The 22,500-nt window shown below is 36.3% G+C and overlaps 2 protein-coding genes across 2 annotated transcripts in view; both read right to left on the bottom strand.

The window, feature by feature from the left end:
• Positions 1-7,879, bottom strand: part of LOC144971488 (uncharacterized) — a 113,125-nt gene extending 105,246 nt beyond the window's left edge. Inside the window, exon 1 of the mRNA XM_078912448.1 lies at positions 7,135-7,879. The gene's annotated coding sequence lies outside the window, so the exon portion shown is untranslated. The remainder of the gene's footprint in view (positions 1-7,134) is intronic.
• Positions 7,880-22,314: 14,435 nt separating this feature from the next.
• LOC144971486 (tubulin beta chain-like) overlaps positions 22,315-22,500 on the bottom strand; it is a 38,685-nt gene continuing 38,499 nt past the window's right edge. Inside the window, exon 11 of the mRNA XM_078912447.1 lies at positions 22,315-22,500. This exon is cut by the window's right edge and continues 759 nt beyond it. The gene's annotated coding sequence lies outside the window, so the exon portion shown is untranslated.

Raw genomic sequence — 22,500 nt, 5'->3', positions numbered from 1 at the left:
ATATGCCAGTTAACTGGTTAAAGACAGAATGATGTGAAAACAAGAACCCATTCTTCTCGATAAACACTTTAATTTTCAATTCCTATTCTGTACATTTTATATTAAAATTGAATTTTATGCATCAGTTCCATCCCGATACCATATTGTATTGAGGCGATTGGTCACAATTTTTATTGTTGTTTTTTTTCCTCTGGATACGCTTTAATGCTCGTCGGAGATATATTTATTGGTCACAATTTTCATTTCAAAAGTCATAACGTTGTCACGAAAGGAACCGCCACATTGCTACGTGCAGAGACGGCCCGAATCTTGAGATCGTGTTTCAACCTTGATGGAAACGGAAATTAAGTGTAGCGAGCAAAACATGAGAGCGCAGAAAGAAAAATAATCTAAGCGAATTAGACAGGAGGTATCTTTGACAGAAAATATCGGCTCATATTCTTTTGTCGTTGTTGTTGTTGTTGTTGTTGTTGTTGTTGTGAAGATGGGATGGATTCATTACAAGAGAATATTAGACAAAAGGAAACTGGGTTTTTCAAGACATGAGAATATTAGACATGAGAAGGAAAGTGGTTGTCAAATATCGATGAAATTCATTTCCCTTATTCCTTCCGCTTGATCAAAGAGCTTTCTATTTAGATTTTAAGGATTGTGAAATTTCAGTTACGTCAGTATTATTGCGAAGATTGTAGTCTGTTGTAGTTTGATTCGACTGTTCAGTAATGCGATGACTCGTCTTGTTACAAAAGTCAAACGATGCTGAGCATGTTCAATGTGTGGATGGATGACAATGATCGCAAAACTCTGTCCCTGGGTTTGTCAAATAGATAGAGCTTTTTACACACCGTTTGGCACGGGTATGAATGATAGATAAGATAGATAGATAGATCGATAAATAGAAAGATAGATAGATAGATAGATAGATAGACAGATGAATAGGTAGATAAATAGATAGATAGATCAATAGATAAATACATAGATATATAGATAAATAGATAGATAGATAGATAGATAGACAGATGAATCGATAAATAGATAGATAGATAGATAGACAGATAGATAGATAGATAGATAGATAGATAGATAGATAGATAGATAGATTGATAGATTGATAGATAGATTGATAGATTGATAGATTGATAGATAGATTGATAGATTGATTGATAGATAGATAGATAGATAGATAGATAGATTGATAGATAGATAGATAGATAGATAGATAGATAGATAGATAGATAGATAGATAGATAGATAGATAGATAGATAGATATATAGATAGATAGATAGATAGATAGATAGATAGATAGAGAAAATTTTAACTTGCCTAGCTCCATAGGTTAAAAGATCTGAAGAAAATAGTTTTAGTCATTGATATTTAACGAGTAATAAATGAATAAGAAAGACAGCAATTGAAAGCGACGGTCATAGTGTAATAGATAGTATGAAATTGACGTCACTCAGGTCTTTGTTATTGCTTTTTGCCATCCGCGTTTATGAGTAATTCCCACTAAACTGTATTAACCAAACTATAAAAGTTCAAGGTTACACATAGGTTTGTGTGTTGGTCCGTTATACTTCCGGATGGCAATGTTGTGAGCTTCTTGGCCAAGCACATACTATCTATAGCAACGACGGTACGAGCCTTCTATCAGTTGTCCAGAAAGCGGAGCCAACTGACAACTTGTAAAAAATGGAAAATTGATTCCTTGTAGCAGGGTGTAATGAATGAAGGATTATAAAGCGCAGCGAGCATGGAGATGCGTTATGTATAGATAGTGTTTTCTTGGCTAAGAAGCTCACAACATTGCCATCCGGAAGTACAACGGACCAACACAAAACGATGTGTAACCTTAAACGTTTATAGTCTAGTTAATACAGTTTAGTGAGAATTACCAGGGGATAGAAGACACAGCAAGTACCTCCCTGCCCACTATGGGAGGTCAGGAACTCCACCCAGGATAAAGATCTTTAAAAGTGCGTATGAAACAATGAACAATGGCAGACAAAGCATTTAATGAAAATACAAGAAAAAGAAGAAAAGAAAGAAAGAAAATCAGCTAAATTTTTCTTTCGATGTTTATTTTTTTTTCTAGTATTTTTTTTCGATGTTTATTTTTTTTTCTAGTATTTTTTTTCGATGTTTTTTTTTTCTAGCATTTTTTCTTTCTTGCATTGTCTGGCAGTGTTTCATAGACACTATTTCAAAACTCCTTCACATACAACTTACATATTTCACCAAGTTTATTATCGATTTATATAGAACTGCATACTTACATAGCAATCTCATAATTTGATTCCTGTGAGTGGCGTAGTGTAGTGTGGTGTCACACCTTTGTGTGTTTATGTGGCCAATCGATGTTTCATAACTGAAATGACGATAATTGCTTCGAGGCACTACGTGCATTCCAAGTGCTCATCGATTTTTGGGGTTCATCATGTCTTAGATTTGTGAGCTGGTGGGTTTTATGTATATACGCACAATGCAAGCAAATCTCCTCCCGACTTCCTCCGACTGAGAATTGAAATATTCAAGACAGGATGATAAAAAGTAGGCCCTCACAGCCACAGGCCAATCCCGGATTTGTCTCGGTTTCTATAGAGTTCAATGACAACAGCCATTGCTAGCTGCCCTTTGGATGGGACGTTATTATTATATCGCAAAGTACTTTCCGCTAGATCTAAAAGAACCAGCTACCCATTACTGCTGGATGAACATGGGAATTGATAACGGTCTCTTTGCGTGTGAAGCGAGTGTTCTGCAAACTGAACTACCGGGCTCCCAAGATTGAGTGATAAGGGAAAACATTAATTGTTGCGCAGTCTTTGGTGTGTATGTGAAGAGATGCTTGGTTATACGCAGCGACGGACATAATGTAGGGGCACTGACTCAAATAGATGGAATGAATTTGACGTCCTTCAGCCGGTCTTTATTTGTGTCTTTATTTGCTTAGTCAAAGGATTGGGAGTTAAATTTTGATATTTCTAAATGTCACGATTTTACATATTGGAGAATATAATCCTAAAAATATCTATTTCACTGATGAAGAACATGATAATTCTTTGATTGAAGTGTTTTCGGAGAAGGATGTTAGCGTGACATTTGATCCCACTCTCAAATTTGATCTACATATTAATGATATAATTAAAAGAGCAAATTAGTCGGTTGGAATTATAAAACGAAGTTTCTCTCATTTCGATTGTACTATCTTTTTAACTTTATTTAAGACTTTAGTGACGCCCAATTTGGAGTATACCAATTGGATTCAATAGTCTGATGTCACGTCGCCCAGCAACCTCGGCCATCGTGGTTCTAGACAAAGAAAATCGGTACTTTTTAGTCTTCATGTGATCAGAATGTGTAAAAGTCAAAACATGATCAGATTTATGTTTTTTTCCCCCTGGATACGCTTTTATGCTCGTCGGAGAAAAATTTCTTAAGGGCGCCCGCCATTGTTCCGATAGTTTAGAGCCAGTTACTAAGTTACCATGCGTCATTACGAGGGAAGTGACGTTACGACTGTTGAAGCGTGTTACATATGGAACCCGTTGCATAAAGGACTGTCGCTGAATCGTCATATCCGTCTTATAAGGAAAGATTGGAACGCCTTTCACGTCCTTCTTTAAAGTACAGAAGACTTAGAGGTGATCTAATTCAAATTTACAAGATCGTATACACGAATGACAACTTGGATTCCAGGGAGTTTTTCAAATATGATGTTTTGACGTCAACAAAAGGCAGGGTCTTTAAAATCTTCAAAGTCAAAGACCGGTGTTCGACCACAATGCCACTCTTTAATAGACTCAATAGTCATGACGTCACTTCCCTCGTAATGACGCATAGTAACTTAGCAACTGGTTCTAAACTATCGGAACAATGGCGAATGTCATTATGAAATACTACTCCAACGAGCATAAAAGTGTGTCCAGAGAAGAAAAACATTATAAATCTGATCATGTTTTTACTTTTTTACATTCTGATCAATTGACACGTGAAAACGGTCTAGCCAACATGGAGAATAAATATACTGGTTTTCTTTGTTTAGAACCAAGTTGCTCGTTGCTGGGCGACGTGACATCAGACTATTGAATCCTATTTCCAAGACCGTTGATATTTGGAACTCTCCCCACGCCTCTTCAAGAACGGCAAGAAATGTCAACGTTTTAATAACTATGTTGATAATGGATTAGAGAAGAATGAAAATGTTGCTGCTTGAAGCGCGAAGGAAAAAATAACGATATATATTAAAGCTAGAGGTGCCTAAATGAGCCAATAAAATGGAGATAAAATATAAAGTGAGCAGATGTGACTCATATATAAGGGAACAACACAAAACAAACAACGTTTCGGCCCTTGGCCTTCGTCAGGAGACAGTAAACAAAAACACAAACAAATATGTAAATTTACAAAATATCACATTTTGTCAAATGTGGAAATAAAGTTAATGTGAGGAAAGGCGTCGAGTGTGGATGCAAGAAGTGGCGCGAGATAAGGAGAGAGAGAGGGGGGGGGGGGAGAGAGAGAGAAAGAATGAGAGAGAGAGAGAGAATGGAGAGGATGCGTATATGTTTGTGTATGTGTGTCCGTGTGCGTATGTCTGAGTATGTGTATATATAGTAAAAGTAACTGCAAAAAGGTCTTTAAAATGGGGATGGGGGTGAGAGAGCGATTGATTGGGTGGTTAGTATATTATACGAAATGTATATAAATGAACAAAATGAGAGGAAGAGAGATAGGTAGATAGAAGGAGAGAGAGAGAGAGAGAGAGAGAGAGAGAGAGAGATGGATAGATAGATAGGTAGATAGATATTGAATTGTGTTTGATACAAATATGGTACGAAAAGTGCTCGACATGCAGTAATGGAGCGAATTATTATTATTTAAAATATTTACCACAATGTTTGAGGCAGTCTACATTAATGTTTCAGGCTTAATTTGCCATCGTCAGGACTGAGTTGTTTTGTTGACTGTTGTTGTTTCTTGAAGTGGTTCCGGTTTAAAGTTGCTTAACAAGAATTTACGCCAATGGGGACACCTTCCGTAGATCTCACTTTTCATGTTGAGTGTGGCTTCATGAGGTTGTTTGATTATAGTATATTTTTCTTCCAGGCATAAGCTACATTGTTTTGATGTTGGTGTGTACACTTTTTCCTTTTTCCCCCCATAAAAATCTGGACACATTTCAGCCTTTAGGAAAAGGTAGATAGATAGATAGATAGATAGATAGATAGATAGATAGATAGATAGATAGATAGATAGATAGATAGATAGATAGATAGATAGATAGATAAATCGATAAACTACACGAGAGCTTTTATAAAGAGCAAAAACCACTAACGTGCTGAAAGCGCTTTAAAAGGGGTCCCAGACCAGCAGCAACTCTTAACATGTAGGACGAGTCATGACGCCTGTTAGGCGATATTACATTTTTTCCGGACAGAGACAATGCTGTTAACGGCCAGATAGATAAATAAATAGATAGATAGATAGATATACAGACAGATAAGTAGATAGATAGATAGATAGATATATAGATAGATAGATAGATAGATAGATAGATAGATAGATAGATAGATAGATAGATAGATAGATAGATAGATAGATAGATAGATAGATAGATAGATAGATAGAAGTTGAAAGGGGTATGGATTTTGAAATTTTTTTACTCGCCAATCCCAATGGGTTGAAATTTTCAGGCAATGCCAATCAATGAGAAAATGAATAGGAAAGACAGGTAAGATATAGAAATCGCGAAGAGAGAGAGAGAGAGAGAGAGAGAGAGAGAGAGAGAGAGAGAGAGAGAGAGAGAGGGAGGAGGAGGAGGAGGAGGAGGACGAGGAGGAGGAGGAGGACGAGGAGGAGGAGAAGGGGGGGGGGAGACCGGAGAGCCGTCAAGGAGACGCAGAGTACATGAGTGATAGGGGAGAGAGGGCATATTGATATTGATAGTCCGGCATATCGAGAACAACTAGAATTTGTTATCGGAAAACATCCACGAGCACAAGGCAATAATAAATAATAGTAGAATCATCTACAGAAAACAAAAATAGCTGAGTCATAACATGAGTGTATTCACACGAATGATTCACATTTTTCAATGAGCAATTCTTGTCCTGAATTGAGATCAATATTACAATGATTTCAGTATTATACCCACTCCAAAAGTAGTAACATAAATAAATAACCCATTGGAGAGTCACTAAGGCCATAGAGCCTGAGTTTATCCCGGTTTCTATAACGTGAAAAGGACAATTAATAACAATTGTTAGCTATCCTATTGTTAGGAAGTTAGTCTTTCGCAAATTATTTTCCGCCAGACAGACCCAGCTACCCTATCATTGCTGAGTGGACAGGGGGGTCAAAAGAAATCTCGACTTTGCCCGGGATCGATCACTGTCCCTTTGAGTGTGAAGCGAGTGTTCTACCATCTGAACTTTCGGGACCCCCAAGACTAAATAGTATTTTTGTTCAATAGGTGTTAATGACCACTTGGTAACACATTCTTTTGAGAATGTAAAGAAATCTTTTATACAAGTTATTCATTGTGTGCCTTTTTTTCTATTTACTGCTCTTTTACCAAAAAAAATATTGTAAATGTTTTTATTACTATGAGAATGTTTTATTTTGATCTCTGAGTTTTTTTGTCATTTTGTCCTAGGCGTTGAATTGAGAAAGCGCAATATCCACTAAACGTGCTCAACGCGCTTTCAAAGAGCTCCCTGGCCAACAGCAACATTTAACATGTAGGACAGGACAGGACACCTGCTAGGCGATATTACAAATTTTTTTTCGGACAAAGACAACGCTGTGAACGACCAGGTACTCATTTTACACCTGAGTACGGTGAGATAATGTGCGTAAATAGCCTTTTCCAAGGACTCAACTAGGCGCCGAGCGAGGCTCGAACCCAGGACCTTCCGATCCGAAAGTGAGTGTCATACCACAAGATCACATAGCCGCACTAGGTGTTCCTCTCGTAGATGGATTTAAAACGGAGGTGTCGCTTTTTAGTGTATTTTCATTGTATTAAAAATTAATATAAAATGTTGAACATTCTAGACCAATACATATGAACACATTATTTTGATAAGGAATAAAAATGAACTCATAATCAACACAATAAATTAATATCATACCTCTATGTCCTTCGTCTCTATTCCACGTGATATTAAACATATTCAATACATGACTTCAACGAAAAACATTTCCCGACGCAGCAAAGAAGAACTTCATCAATTTTATGTTTCCTGTTACGTGGAAAAGTAGTTATTATATGAACACTGGGTGTCACGAAATTAACAAATAAAAATGTAAACAATCAAAGACAAAGACTGTTCTGTCACTGAGTGGGTGGCACAGAGTAATAAATAAATATGTAAATAAGACAAAGCCTGTTCTGTAACGTCAATGCTTAGAGCTTGTAAGAAAGACTCAGAATTGGTCACTTCTTAGATGGTAAAATAAGAATCCAACAAACTACAATGTAAGGTCGAACACAATCACAATTTTATAGATTATTTGCGTTAAAATGCCTGCCGAAACAAAGACGATTAAACCACATGAAATATATAACAATAATATAACCTTGATTACTATTAGAGAGATTTGGGTAAGTCGTGATCACACTTCTGGCTGGCAAAAAAAAGATAACAACAAATAATTGAATGACGTCATCGGCATCTTATCCCTTAATGTTTCGACTTAAACAACGAATGAATCACAACACGGATAACACAAGAAGGTAGGATACAAAAGTAAACTCTTGGCAAAGAAGAGTAGAACGACTGAGTAACTCAAATAGGACTGCGATCACTATCGATCTATCAGTACATACCTACAACAAGTCACATCTCACCCACCAGTCGTATAAAAAATATAAGAGAAGAGAAGAGCAAAGGGGGACCAGGAGGAGGAGGAAGCGATCACTATTGATCCCATGGTTCTCGTCGTTGTGAGTGGAAAGAAAAACACGTGGGGGATGGGCTGGACTGGCATCGCACGTCCCCGCCACACTACTACCCGCCAGTTCTATCCCATACTGAGTCGTACGCTGACAAAACACTCTTTACTCATTTTGCCCAGAAAATGTTTTACTTTATAAATATACAACAACAAAAGCTTTGAGCGTTTATATAGAGCAGCGTGGTTCAGCTGTACGGTCTTGCTTCCTACCCGAAAACACCGGGCTCGATCACCCGCCGCTGCGCTGTGTGGCCTTGAGCAAGTCACCTCGTCCTAGCTCAATTTGCGGCGCTGCATTGCGGCTGACGCCAGAGTTATGCCAGTTTTCCCTTGGAATAGACCTTAGAGAAACATTCCCCCCATGGGATGAATAAAGGGAATTTTGTTTTGTTTGTTTGTTTAATATCCACTCAACGTGTTCACGTCGCTTTACAAGAGATCCCAAGCCAACAGCAACACTTAACATGTAGGCAATATTACATTATTTTCGGACAGAGACAACGCTGTTATAGATCAGGTACTCATTTTCACCCGAGTACGATTATAGAGAATGTGAGTAAAGAGCCTTTTTCCAAGGACTCAACTATGGCCCGCTCAAAGCAGGACTCGAACCCTGGACTTTCCGATCCAAAGGCAAGTGTCATACCACTAGACCACACAGAAGACCCTCGACTTCTCAAAAAGTCATAAATCTAATAAAAAGAGGTGCCTAAATGAGTCAATAAAATGGAGATAAAGATAAAGGGAGTAAATCTGACTCATGAATGAACAACACAAAACAAACGACGTTTCGGCCCTTGGCCTTTATCAAGGAAACAATCTAATATTAATATATATGTATTCTGTGTTTACTTGATAAAGGCCAAGGGTTTTAAGCCCCAAACGTTTCCTGTGTGACATTTCGTTCTTTTTTGAAGCTGTCAGATTCATTTTTGCACAAAACTTTTATTGTCCACGGATCCTATCTAGTAGCTTAGTATTCGCTTTGAATCTAGTACGAATTCAAAATATGGGTCAAGTTTATGACTTTTTGGAGATAGAGATAAAGGGAGTAAATCTGACTCATGAATGAACAACACAAAACAAACGACGTTTCGGCCCTTGGCCTTTATCAAGGAAACAATCTAATATTAATATATATGTATTCTGTGTTTACTTGATAAAGGCCAAGGGCCGAAACGTCGTTTGTTTTGTGTTGTTCATTCATGAGTCAGATTTACTCCCTTTATCTCTATCTCCAAAAAGTCATAAACTTGACCCATATTTTGAATTCGTACTAGATTCAAAGCGAAAACTAAGCTACTAGATAGGATCCGTGGACAATAAAAGTTTTGTGCAAAAATGAATCTGACAGCTTCAAAAAAGAACGAAATGTCACACAGGGAACGTTTCGGGCTTAAAACCCTTCGCCATCCTATAACAAAAACAGTAAACAACGACATTTCGACATCGTATTTTCCCGATTAGACGAGCTACATTTTCCTCTGTCGTCTGTCAAGATTTAAAGTGCTGTATTAACTTTTTTTTTCATTGTTTTTGATATTGACTGACGAAGGGTTTTTAGCCCGAATAGTTCCAAGTTTGGCATTTCTTCTTTTTTTAATTCATATTAGATCTAATTCAAGTCTTGTTGACAAGTTGGGGATAATTTTTAATCTTTCGCTACACGAAATATGGCCAAAGTTCGAAACACATTTTTTGTCATTGTACAGCAACATAATTCTAACCGCCCAGCGGTCCGCTCAAACCTTCAATCCGTTCAGTACCCCCAGGCTAGTTATTTGTCAAATTATTGAGTACGATTTTGGTCGTGGTGAAGTGTAAGACTTAAATCAATTGAGGTAGATACAGAGATTGGGTCAGGGTTTTTTTCTTGGGCAATCGTTCATGTCTCGGCGAATTTCGAAAACGAGTTGTTTATCCAGAGGAGATTCTTTTAGCACGCACTAGGTCTTAGTCTTGTTGCAACACTGTACGTTGTCTTTTTGTGCGGCTATGTGGTCTAGTGGTATGACCTCGCTTTCAGATCGGAAGGTCCTAGGTTCGAGCCTCGCGCTCGGCGCATAGTTGAGTCCTTGGAAAAGGCTCTTTACTCACATTCTCTCACCGTACTCAGGATAATTGACTGCTCAAAAATGGCGCTCTTAGGAATATCTCTTCTGAACAGTGCATTCATCAAATGATGTTAATTTTGATGATCATGATGGCGATGATGATGATGATCATCATGATATTCTCGAATTCTCTAATTTCAGGTACTTATTACACAAAATGGCAACGTCGGTGTCAGTGACAGGTTTATGGAGACATGACTGTTATTTGGTTGATTTATTTATGATTTTTTTCTGGGTAACCTTATCCTGTAAAGGCCAAAAATAAATCCCCTGTCACGATCATTTATTTTGTAAACAATCTTTTTTTTCTCTTCCTCCTGTCTTATCATTTATTTTTTCTTTCATTTCCCTATTTACAAACATCAAATGAAAAACTGACAATAAAAAAAATAAATAAAACCTTCGAAAAACAATCGCAGAAAAATATTATTCTTAACATGATTGATGGAGGGATGTAACGAGACATTTAAAGGTAAATCAATCGCCACTATATAGAATGGATAGATGTTATTCTACTTCTCAACCCTGCATGCATTTGTGATCCTTCGCCTCAAAACGGTATTAAGTCGGGTTGGTTTAAATTGTTGAAAATTGAATTTATAGCCAGAAATATCAGACTTGTTGAGTTTGTATGTTTTATTGAGGAGAATGGATACCATATTTTAGGGTGATAATGCCAACTATTTATATTTTTGACAAGTTTAACATTTAATTCGGCTTTTAAGCATATGGTTCGTTCCGACATAATACCGTTTTAAGACTATGGGTTACATTTTTGTATTTTCCTTTTTAATTCCATTATTTGTGGAAGGCCGGGGGGAGAGGGGGCGCGGGTCTCTAGATCGTTCGTTTTGAGAAAGATTTTCGCCCATTTTTTCATAAGAATTTTAAAATTTCAAACGGCGAATGGGCGTATAGAGTTTAGATATATTTTTCCAAAGACGTTTTCAAAATTCGCCTGGCATTCCAATTGAATTCCGATTTGTAATGAAGGCGCCGGTTTTAGATGACATAGATGAATGTATTTATAAAAGCTTGGAAAGAAATTGTGAATGTTTGTTGGAGATGATTGATGATAAAGAAGAAGAAGAAGAAGAAGAAGAAGAAGAAGAAGAAGAAGAAGAAGAAGAAGAAGAAGAAGAAGAAGAAGAAGAAGAAGAAGAAGAAGAAGAAGAAGAAGAAGAAAAAAATGATGATGATGATGATGATGATGATGATGATGATGATGATGATGATGATGATGATGATGATGATGATGATGATGATGATGATGATAATGATAATTGATCGCTTTACTTATTAAAAAATGGACTTACCTGTGATGCCCGTCGGAATGGTTGTGGTGGTGGTGATGGTGGTGGTAATGCTACTGGTGGGATAATGATCATCTGGTGATGATAGTTATAATAATATTTTAACGTTATCAAACATTATTACCATAATTCGTCGTAAATTACGAGAATTCTACACAAATTACAGCCTTAAAAGGTTATTAAAAAGGACGTAGGGGTAACATGGTAATGAAACTAAGCACATGGATGCACCCATCTTAATTTAAGCCACCTTGCTAGTCCCGGCGTATCTATTCTGTTTATCACTCGTATTATCATTGTCATCATCATCATCGTTATCATCATCATCATCATCATAGAGATCAATTTCATAAAAAACCATCAGTTTCTTTTACCATCACAACGACCATTGCTCTGTAAATAAATGTGTATTGAATCTATTTTTATCAATCATGGTGAGCAGCAGATGTTCCGAATGGGTTATTCATTGCACTTAGACCCGTGGTCCCGACATGCATCTTGTTTTTTCCTCGAATAAGAGATGTAAAACACTTATTGCTCACCTTTCGGCTCTGGGCTGCTCTTGGGTAGTAGTCTCTGGGGAATTATCCAGTTTTTTAAAGTCTTTTTCCTTTAATGATCTGAAAACTGGACAATGAAAACTTGTTAAACCATCTTTGACTTTGACGCTTTTTTTCGCGCAATCACATTTCACAAAATAGATAATTTGTGTCGCTTTTTGTCATTCTGAAATATATGGATAGAAAAATGATGTATGTTAAGTTTAGTGCGGCTATGTGGTCTTGTAGTATGACACTCGCTTTCGGATCGGAAGGTCCTGGGTTCGAGACTCGCTGGGCGCATAGTTGAGTCCTTGGAAAAGGCTCTTTACTCACATTCTCTCACCGTACTCAGGTGTAAAATGAGTACCTGGCCGTTAACAGCGTTGTCCCTGTCCGAAAAATTTTTTTTTTCTAAAATCGTCTTACAGGTGTTATGTCTTGTCCTAAATGTTAAATGTTACTCTCGGACAGGGACCCCTTTTAAAGCGCTTTGAGCACATTTAGTGGATATTGCGCTATATATATAAATTGATTGATTTGGCTAAATTTGATGATGTGTATTGCGGGTTGATGACTAATGAGCACAAATGTGTTTGTATTTAGACGTCAATATGATTTTTCCTTGGGAAATGCGAAAACCAGATGCAATTTATTTATTTTTTATTTAAAAAAAAAATTTAAAAATTTAAAAAGGGGCAGCGTGGCTCAGGGGTACAGTCTTTGCTTCCTACCCGAAAAGTACAGAGTTAAATCACCCGCCTTGCGCTGTGTGACCTTGAGCAAGTCACCTCACCCTAGCTCACTTTGCGACGCTGCTCTGCGGCTGACGCCTGGATTATTCCAGCCTTCCCTTGGAATAGACCCATAAGACAAATTTCCCCTTGGGGATGAATAAAGGGAATTTTATTTTTATTTTTTAAAATTAAATATCTATAATGGTTTTTAAATAATCAGTCTTTGAAATCAGGAAAAGACTTTATGGGTACCCTACCCTGTATTTTACCTCTCTCTCTCTCTCTCTCTCTCTCTCTCTCTCTCTCTCTCTCTCTCTCTCTCTCTCTCTCTCTCTCTCTCTATCTATCTATCTATCTATCTATCTATCTCTTTCTCTCTCCCTCTCTCTCTCTCTCTCTCTCTCTCTCTCTCTTCATCTATCTATCTATCTATCTCTTTCTCTCTCAATTTCTATCTATCTATCTATCTTTCTATCTCTTTCTCTCTATCTCTATTTATCTATATATCTATCTATCTCTTTCACTCTCAATCTCTCTCTCTCTCTATCTATCTATCTATCTACTCTCTCTCTTTCTCTCTCTCTCTCTCTCTCTCTCTCTTTCTCTCTCTTTCTCTCTCAGCCAGGCGCAGAGTGCCGTGTCAATTGGATCCCCAGTTAGACTCTCTGACACCGTGATATTTTTATTCACCGTTTTGCGCTGGCACATCCCCACTCCACACTCCACACCTCTATATTATTTCTCATCTGTTTGTATATTGAAGAAAAATAATATTTATCTCGTTCAATATTTTTCTGTTTATTTTGATTTGTCATCCTTTATTTTTAGACGTGACGTGACGGATAGGGCAAACAAACGCACGTAATCAACCCAGATAGATCACGCATTTTTATTCTCAAAGTCAGACAAGCCACTCGATAGCTGCCTCTATTATTATAGATAGTATGCGCTTGGCTAAGGAGCTCATAACATTGCCATCCGGAAGTATAACGGACCAACACACAAAACTGTGTGTATCCATGAACGTTTATAGTCTGGTTAATACCGTTCAGTGAGTATTACTCATAAACGCGGATGGCAAAAAACAATAACAAACACCTGAGTGACGTCATCTTCGAACTATCTATAGGGCTGACGACGGCTGATAGTTTTGTTTTGTTTGTTCATGGTTGGGTTTTTAAAATACGTTTTACCTAGGTCTACCACATGCTGAGCAATCGACCAATAATATTATTATTTATAATTTCCGACTTCCATATCAATTTTTATAACACCATCTTATTATTATTATTATGGCCGCTCGCCTAGTCATAAAATTTATTAGAATACAAAATGTCAATCAACGTTTGCATATCTCCCATAGAGAGATTAATTAATTAATTAATTAATTAATTAATTAATTAATTAATTAATTAATTAATTAATTAATTAATATATACATAGTTAAATAAATGATGGTGAATCCTAGGATGAACGTTATAAAAATGTCATTTTTTAAAAATTGTAATTTATTAATACATTTGTCTATTCATTTATTTATTTATCTACTTATATATTTATTTAGTTATTTAAATAAAATCGACATTTTTTTTTTGCGGACTTCCAAAGATTCACCATCATCGACGAGCACATATTTCTGCAGGTCAGATAACTGAATGCAGTTATGGGCTTCGTTTAACGATGTTGTAATATATTGCTTTGGTTAGATTGTGTTTCCATTCATAATAAACTCATAACAATTTCAGTTATCAGACCTGCAAACTAGTATCTACTTGTCGACCATCACCAACGCGTTTGACAATGATTCAAAAATGAAAAATATATTATACATAATCATGTAGATCACGAGACTTCCGATAGCTCAGTCGGTAGAGCACTCGCTTCACAAGCAAAGGGACCGAGATCCATCCTGGGTGCAGTAGAGATTTTTCTCCCTCATACCCTTGCCCACCAGCAGTGAATGGATAACTGGGTCTGTTAGATCTGGCGGAAAGTACTTTACCATAAACTAGCGTCCTATCCAAAGGTTAGCAAGCAATTCCTATTGTCCGTTTCACGATGCAGAAACTGGGATAAACTCCGGCTCCACGTAAATTAAATTAAATTGAGTTTTATATAGCGTAATATCCACTAAATGTGCACAAAGCGCTTTACAAGGGCTCCCTGGTCAACAGCAACATTTAACATGTAGGACGGGACATGACGCCTGTTAGGCGATATTACAAATTGTTTTTGTTAACGGCCAGGTACTCATTTTACACCTGAGTATGGTGAGAGAATGTGAGTAAAGAGCCTTTTCCAAGGACTCTACTATGCGCCGAGCGCGAGGCTCGAACCCAGGACCTTCCGAATCCGAAAGCGAGTGTCATACCACGAGACCACATAGTCGTACCTAATTGAAGGACTCCGTGTAGATAGCGCTGTTTATTCAATCTCAGACAAAATACTCGTCGGCCGCATCGCTTCCACTAGCTACAGAGCCCACGTCTGATAGATTTTATCTACCATATGCGGAGCAATCAACTGATCTGATATGGGAATGTTTCAGGATTTCTGATTTCCATATTAATTATCAGTAAAGCAATCAAAAAACAGTGATGCAGGAGTAACTTCTCACCGCAGTCATAAATAACAGAACACAAAACGTGAGTTAAGGTGCGCATATAAATAAATAGATATATAGATAAATAAATAAATAAATAAGTAAATAAATAAATAAATAAATAAATAAATAAATAAATGAACAAATAAATAAATAAATAAATAAATAAATAAATAAATAAATGAATAGTTAATAAATAAATAATAAATTAGTGAGTAAATTAATATATGAAATTGAACATTTATACAGATGATTCCAATGATTCACCGTGATCAATGCTCTCCATAATTATGTAGACAAGAATTTATTCAACCTGATTCCCTGCGGCGTCGCTTCCAATACAGAGTCGGGAGTGGATAGTTCTTATCTACCACATGCTGAGCAATCAACTCGTGTAGGGTGGTTCGTGAGGTGGGGTTGGGTTGGGGTTTTTTTTCTCCATATAATGACAGTAAAAATTAAGACATACATGACCGTTCGCCGAAATTAAAACAGTTCACACAAATAAATAAAAATAGATAAAATAAAATAAATAAGATTCCCTTTATTCATCCCATAGGGGATATTTGTCTCTAGGGTCTATTCCAAGGGAAGACTGGAATAACCCAGGCATCAGCCGCAGTGCAGCGCCGCAAATTGAGCTAGGGCGAGGTGACTTGCTCAATGCCACACAGCGCAGCGGCGGATGATCGAACTCGGTACCTTTCGGGTACGATGCAAAGACAGTACCGCTGAGCCACGCTGCCCCATGTAGTTGAAATGTGACCCATAGTCCCATAACGGTGTTTTGTCGGGTCGATTGAGGTGCTAGAATATACGATTCTTTCATGCATTTGTATTTATTAAAAAGTTATTTTTATCGTGCATGAATACAAATCCAACTTTTTTCCTTTTTTTTTTTTTTTGGTCAAATTGTCATTCAAATAGATGAATAAAAATACAGATTATGGAGAATCGAAGTCTACTACCATACAAGTGGTTATTAAATATCTAAGAATCTTACTTATAGGGTTGGAATAAACGTATTCTTTCATTTATTTTTAAATATAAAACTCGAATTGAAAGAATCGTATATTATTATTACACCCTTTTCAAAATAGCAAAAAGCCGATTATACAATAGCGTAAGAGCAAAAATATTATGAGGCATTGCTATTTCATTGTCCTGTGTAAAAATAAAAACGTAGGAGTCCAAGAAATATACCCCCCCCCCCCCCCCTGCTTCGAGTTTTATTTAAAACAGATCTTGACGCATAATGATCAGTAGCTTAGCTAAAATAATATTTCTTAACGTCAAATCTTTACATTGGAGAACCAGCCATTAGAAGAAAAATAGAATACATTTTAATGTGGATAATGAATAAAAGTATAGGTGAAGTCATTGGTGGGGTATGATAAAAGTATTCTTGAAATTTGGTGTTTGAAATGTTGAATTCGTCCACATGGTCAATGCGCTTCACAATGGTTTAAAAAGATGAATATAGATACACCATTTTTGGCAATTTAATTTGGACATTAGATTTTCTAAAAACATCAAACACAAAATTTTCATTTTGTGATTTAATTGAGGAAACCCGAAGTGCGAAAAGCTTAATACCGTCTTCCTTTACATGAAATGCCATCATCGTCCTTGAGAAAATCCTCGACATATTTTGACATTAAAGCAATCAAAGTTTTGTAGTTTTCGGCGATTTTAGGTCATTTTTTTCATATGTCAAAAGCGTCACCGTGTAGCTTTTTTCAGAATTTACAATCATGGTTTCGAAGACGTTGCTTAATGATAACCTACTTTTTTTTCAATGCACATTTATATTGCGTCTATTATTCCATCTGAAAAAGCATTACTTCATGATATGTCAGAAGATAAACTCGATCCTCGAATTACTAAGAAGCCTTATTCGTTTTTGTTGTCTGTTGTGTACGACATATTATTTTATAAACAACAATATTGCCGCCTTTTATGCTTCCTTCAGACTGGATAATAATAATAATGATTTATCATTTTGATCAATCGTGTAATTATCCGAAACCCGATAACCCGGAGAACTATTTACGTTTAAAAATGGATGTGTTCGCACTATCGAGATGCCACGGCAGTGTTTGGGGATCGCTCCAGGCAGGAGTTATTGGTCTTGGCAAACAGATTTTCAGATGATCAATTTTTAACTAGTTTCATTTTAAAATAGTATTATAAAAAGTAGAAAGGAGCGGTGTATTCCTTTAGCAATGAATATTTGGTTCAAGAATCACATGTTGAAAAAAAGGTTAATATGTTATATAAATAATATAAAGGCAACACTCATACGCATGCAAAGCGATGAATTGGTTGGGTGGGTTGTATTGGGCTTTGTGGTTTGGTATTGTGATACTCGGCGTGCGAAGATTGGAATCCCAATGTGGAGAGTGCCAAGATGAGTCCTTGGAACAGCTCGTTACTCACACTTTCTAACTATAGTAGTAAGGTGTAGACTTCCGTTTTTTTTTTAAAGCGTTAAAGAAAGCGTGTGTATGTGTGTGTGTGTGTGTGTGTGTTTGTGTATGTGTGTGTGTGTAAGAGAGAAAGAGTGTGTGAGTGTGTGTGTGTGTCTGTGTGTGTGTGTGTGTAATTTGTTCATTTAATTTTAATTTTAATTCTAGTTCTTTTATAGAAAAGCACAGTGATTTTGAAATATTAGACGGTTGCATTCCATGCGACTTTTTGGTCTTGTTGGTATACCAGTCGGTCTCTGACCTGGAAGTTTTTTGTTCGAAGCCGGCTGTGGGTGACATAGAATTGAGAGCTTGGAGAAAGGTCTTTACATATATTTTCCCCTAGTACTCATATGTAAAATGAGTAACTGGCCGGTAACACCGTCTCCTAGAAACAGCGAAAAAAAATGTAATATCTCCTTACAGGCGTCTTGTCTCGTCCTACATGTTTATTGTTGCTGTTGGCTTAGGTCCACTTGTGAAACGTTTAGAGCACATTTGGTAGACATTGGGCAATATAAAAAAATCGGGTTGTTTTAATCTATCATATTTCACTCCAAAATCACAAGAAAATAATTTAATTTGCTAAGTGTTATGATTTTCGACAACCGGATCAAGTTCATCCTACCAGTATCTATACGAGGGAAGTTTCCTAATCTTATAAGTCTGGATCTTGAACAACTAAAATTAAAAAGTCGGTATCTAAAATCCACAAAAGTGCCAGAATATCATTAAAACTTGAGGAATAATTGATATTGAAGAGTACTTTGCTCGCAACACGAAGTGTTTAACAAATGTGATGTTTGGGAATTTTTAAAGTTTGTCAAAGATTTGACCCTTATTAAAAATGGTAGATTTTTTCAAATTGTTTTATAATAATTTGACTGGTTGCACTTATTCTGATAACCTGATATTATGTTATGTCAAACTAAAAAAAAAACAAAAAAAAAAAAAAAAAACAAATAAACGAAAATAACTTGTGCTTGCCAATAAATGCGGAGAATGACTGACGAAATCATGCTAGATCTAGACTATCTATATGCTAACTAAACCGTTTTGTGAAGCTAGCAATGTCTAAGCAAATGCAGAAAGGTTAACTGCACATCATTAGTGTATTTCTAAGCTCCTTCTGTCATTTTGAAGTGACAATATAAATCTTCCTTTGTTAATACAACGAAGGTTCTTATTGTTATCGTGACAGGAAAACATGTTTATCTTATTCATTTATTGTCGAAAAGGAAATGGTGTTTTCGGCAGAAGCCTGGGTGTTTGCAGATAGTTGTATTGTTTAAAATAATGCTTTTATAATTAATCACCATTTAATCATATGGTAGTTGTGGTGACGATAACGAAGAACAACAACGAAAAAATGCAAGAGGAAGAAGAAGAAGAAGAAGAAGAAGAAGAAGAAGAAGAAGAAGAAGAAGAAGAAGAAGAAGAAGAATGATGATGATGGTGGTGGTGGAGGGGGTGTTGCTGCGCTGTTGCTGCTGTTACTGTTGGTTGTGATGGTGGTGATGATTATGATGATGATGTGGTGATGATGATGATGATGATGAGGAGGAGGAGGATGACAAGAAGGAGAAAGAGAAGGATATGAAGAGGAGAATGAGGAGTATACGAGATAGGGAGAGTGGAGGGTGATTAAGAAGAAAATTAACTAAGGATGAATGTATGGATGAGTTGAAGAGATGGGAGACAATAGAGGAAAAGATGAAAACGAAATAGAAGAGAGGAAAAGACACCAACAGTTCTATATTATTTTTTCACTGAAGTCCTCTGTAATGACTCAGTTAAGAGCCTTTATAGCTTTAACTCACTCAATCTTAAAGATTTTTGCTACTTCTCAAAATTGGAAAAAAAAAGTTATTAAAAATGAGCATGTACATAGATAGTTTTATTCAACTATCATAAACATGTAAAAACTTTTTTAAAACATTAGCTTTGTTATGTACTGCGCCTATAATTTGTCCCAGAAAAATGTAATAAATAGGCAGGGGTAAAAGTAACCCGGGTAAACTACGGATATAATCGGTGTTTGGATTGAGTGAGTTAAGATCGTAAGTAACACCACGGCTCCCTTGTATGGTGCTGTAAATGTTGCTGCTCGAAGCTCGAAGCTCGAAGAAATAAATAATAATGTGAAGTTGAATGTAAGCTTCAATTTAATTACAAAAACAGATCAAATGAACGTTTCGGGTTTCCCCTTTAGCAACAAAACAGGATGAATGAAACACCACAGATGAATGAGATGATGTGGTAGTTTCATTCATCCTGTTTTGTTGATAAAGGGGAAACCCGAAACGTTCATTTGATCTTTTTTGTAACTAAATTGAAGCTTACATTCAACTTCACATTATTATTTATAGTATGGTCCTGCACGTTCAGACCTTTAATGAAATTGGTGTCCATGTCATTTTGAAAATGACTCTTGACCAACTCATTCTATACACCCTCCTCTGGCTTGGAAGGCAAAACCGGTTTTCGTGATGAATAAAGCCAATCCAATTTATATTTGACCAGAATGACGTTCTGGTTTGGTTGAAGGTAATCTTCGACTATTCTTACACTCAAGTCCATTCAGTGTTCCGAATGTCGTAAAATTGAGGGACTCCGTGTTTCTTGGGTAGGGTCGGGGTTGAGGGGAGGGGGGGCGGCGGGTAAAAGTGATTTTTTTTTTTTGTTTTTTTTGTTTTTAGGTGTTTAACGGCGCTTTCGACACTATTTAGGTCATTTAAGCGCCCGGATATTTTTGTAATCGTAACTTTCAATGGACCTGTAACCTGCCAAAAAAAAAAAAAAAACAATTAACGGTTGTTAGATAGAATTATGCATCACAGACCAATGAGGTTTTCAAAAAGGAAAAAGAGTCACTTAAATTTACGACATCCAGCACACTAAGTAACTAATTCGGGAGGGTAAATCAAAGGTTACACTAACCCTAGTTTGTTGGGTTCTTTCATTCATGAATTTTTGGTGCATTAATCCGGGGCGTTTGGCATGGATAATGAACAGGGAATTATTTACGATATGAATAGGTAAACATCAGCCATCAACATATTAAGGAAAATTGCTAAAAGTTGCTCGTTTTTTTGTTTTGTTTTTGTTTTTTTGTTTTGTTTTGGGGGGGGGGAGGGGGTTTGGTTTTGTTTGTTTTTTTCTTTAGTTTCTTTGGGACTATTTGAATTTTTAGATAGTAAAAAATAAGATAGTCTATCAAGTTTTTCACTTTTCCTCATTAATTAAAGCAGCCCCTATTCTCGCGAGAGTCATTTTACCAGATCATTAGATGTTAGTAATGTCCTTCCCGCACGTTATTGCTTTACAAACCTTGTGAATTCTTGTTTGTGAAAATACTTGAGTTGGAGGTAGATAGTTTGTTTTTGTTTTTGTTTTTAACTTATTTATTTTCCGGAAAAAAACCGTCCGAGGAAAAGTTTATCCCAGTTTCTGTAATAATATATTTTTGCTTTATAGACATGGGAGATGATCTTTTATTTCAATGTGATTTTTACATATAGATCAGCTTATGGCCGTTAACAGTTATTTATAATTCACTGGCTCAACGGAGCGCCACTGAAGAAGCATTATAAATTATAACATAAAAAATTGAGCTTTCATAAAATCTCAATAATCATTTTTTTTAAGTACAAGGAGTCCAAACTAACAGCAACGCTTAACATTTAAAATGCAAATCTTTGAACTTAATAAAATTTTCCTAACAAATGTATTTTACTGGGATGGTACAAATGCTAACGATAACCATAAATGTGAAATTTTGATTTTGTCAACATAGATAGAATGAAGTTTACGTTACTCGGGTCTTTGTTATTGTTTTGTTCTTTTGTTTGTTTGTTTGTTTTGAATATACGGCGTGGCGTCTTGGTGTAAGTATATTCATTCTTTACAATCAATCCAGAAAATTGATCCAATTCTTTCAAAAAATTAAAATTAAGCTTTATACAGCGCAATATTCACTAAATGTGCTCAAGCGCTTTACAAGGGGTCCCTGGTCAACAGCAACATTTAACATGTAGGATGGGACATGACGCCTGATTGGCGATATTACAATTTTTCGGACAAAGACAACGCTGTTAACGGTCAGGTACTCATTTTACACCTGAGTACGGTGAGAGAATGTGAGTAAAGAGTCTTTTCCAAGGACTCAGCTATGCGTCGAGCGCGAGGCTCGAACCCAGGACCGTCCGATCCGAAAGCGAGTGTCATACCATAAGACCACATAGCCGCACAAATTCTCATATTTTTGCCTATGAATTGAATTTCTGGCACCTAAACCACCCGACATGACACAAATTTTGATTTCAAAATAATTAGCATCACGCGAAGAAAGTTTGGTACTTGACCATGCTCAATGTTGCTTGACTTTGACATATTATGACGAATGACGAGACAGAGACGCGGTACCGAACCGACCAACGGCGTCATTAAATTTGGATTCTAAATCTCCATTTTATACAAACAAGTTAGATTTTGTTAGTTTGATGGGAGTTTCTTTTAATTACTTATAAAAGCAGACATGATAAAAATATTCAACAACAAAAATAAAAATGTATACTGAACTTTTAAATTTTAAAAATTTTATTCATTTCCAAAATATTTCGATTTATTTTGCAATAGACTCTAGATCATAAGTGTAAAAATAAAATGCCTAAATTAAGAAAATATATTGCGATGCATATTAAAATAATTTATCTAGATAAATTGTACATTTTATCACAGGTAATCTACATGATATTATTGGACGGA

The sequence above is a fragment of the Berghia stephanieae genome, chromosome 4, assembly GCF_034508935.2.
Source record: "Berghia stephanieae isolate SIO BIC M18660-M18661 chromosome 4, UCSD_Bste_1.3, whole genome shotgun sequence".
In the NCBI taxonomy this organism is placed as follows: Eukaryota; Metazoa; Mollusca; class Gastropoda; order Nudibranchia; family Aeolidiidae; genus Berghia; species Berghia stephanieae.
This window is presented reverse-complemented; position numbering and strand designations above follow the sequence as displayed.